General features: G+C 50.7%; 1 pseudogene; it reads left to right on the top strand.

Annotated features, from left to right (window-relative positions):
• Positions 1 to 268: 268 nt before the first annotated feature.
• On the top strand, positions 269 to 1201 carry LOC116558735 (annotated as a pseudogene).
• Positions 1202 to 1547: the final 346 nt, after the last annotated feature.

The raw sequence follows: 1547 nt of genomic DNA, 5'->3' as shown, positions 1-1547 counted from the left end.
GTTAGGAGTCTGCCAGAGTGTTCTTCATTTTAGGACCTTTCATTTTAGAGGCTCCTTTACAGAGCCATTAAGGAGATGAGGTTAACTTTAATGTAGAGCAACTATTCTCAGGCCAGGTGCGGTGGCTTACACCTGTAATCCTAGCACTTTGGGAGGTTGAGGCAGGTGGGTTACCTGAGGTCAGGAATTTGAGTCTAGTCTGGCCAACATGGTGAAACCCCATCTCTACTTAAAATATAAAAATTCTTCTTCTCTGATAAAACACCAAATGGTGGATGATGCCGGTGCAGCGAGGTGGGGGGCCTGGAGGCCCCGGGGGCCCTGGGATGGGGAACCGCCGTGGCTTCCGCGGAGGTTTCGGCAGTGGTATCCGGGGCCGGGGGTTGCGGCCGTGGACTGGGCCGGGGCCGAGGCCGCGAAGCTCCGGGAGGCAAAGCCGAGGATAAGGAGTGGATGCCTGTCACCAAGTTGGGCCGCCTGGTCAAAGACATGAAGATTAAATCTCTGGAGGAGATCTATCTCTTCTCTCTGCCCATCAAGGAATCTGAGATCATTGACTTTTTCCTGGGGCCTCTCTCAGGATGAGGTTTTGAAGATTATGCCGGTGCAGAGGCAGACCCGTGCTGGCCAGCACACCAGGTTCAAGGCGTTTGTTGCTATTGGGGGCTACAATGGTCACGTCAGTCTGGGTGTCAGGTGTTCCAAGGAGGTGGCCACTGCCATCCGTGGGGCCATCATCCTGGCCAAGGTCTCCATTGTCCCCGTGCGCAGAGGCTACTGGGGGAACAAGATCGGCAAGCCCCACACCATCCCTTGCAAGGTGACAGGCCGCTGTGGCTCTGTGCTGGGGCCTCCTCCCTGCGCCCAGGGCACTGGCATTGTCTCGGCACCTGTGCCCAAGAAGCTGCTCATGGTAGCTGGTGTCGATGACTGCTACACCTCAGCTGGGGCTGCACTGCCACCTTGGGCAACTTCGCCAAGGCCACATTTGATGCCATCTCTAAGACTTATAGCTACCTGACTCCCGATCTCTGGAAGGAGACTGTATTCACCAAGTCTCCCTATCAGGAATTCACGGACCACCTCGTCAAGACCCACACCAGAGTCTGTGCAGAGGACCCAGACTCCAGTTGTGGCTACAACATAGGGTTTTTATACAAGAAAAATAAAGTGAATTAACATTGCAAAAAAAAAAAAAAAATATATATATATATATATATAAATTAGCTGGGCATAGTTGCAGGCACCTGTAATCCCAGCTACTCAGGAGGCTGAAGCAGGAGAATCACTTGAACCGAGGAGGCGGAGGGTGCAGTGACCTGAGATCGCGCCATCACACTCCAGCCTGGGCGACAAGAGCAAAACTCTGTTTCAAAAAAAAAAAAAAAAGAACAACTATTCTCTTTTTATTGAGTACTTAAATGTGCCAGGACTGTTATTAGAAGTAGCTTATGGATCTCATTTAATCTTCGTAACAACATTTTGAAGTGGGTTATATTTGCTTGTTTATTTGTTTGTTTGTTTTGAGACGGAGACTCGCTCTGTCT

This window comes from Sapajus apella, unplaced genomic scaffold (assembly GCF_009761245.1).
Source record: "Sapajus apella isolate SASKATOON/1434 unplaced genomic scaffold, GSC_monkey_1.0 scaffold22, whole genome shotgun sequence".
Lineage (NCBI taxonomy): Eukaryota > Metazoa > Chordata > Mammalia > Primates > Cebidae > Sapajus > Sapajus apella.
Note: the sequence above shows the minus strand (reverse complement) of the source record. Positions and strands in the feature narration are given on the sequence as shown.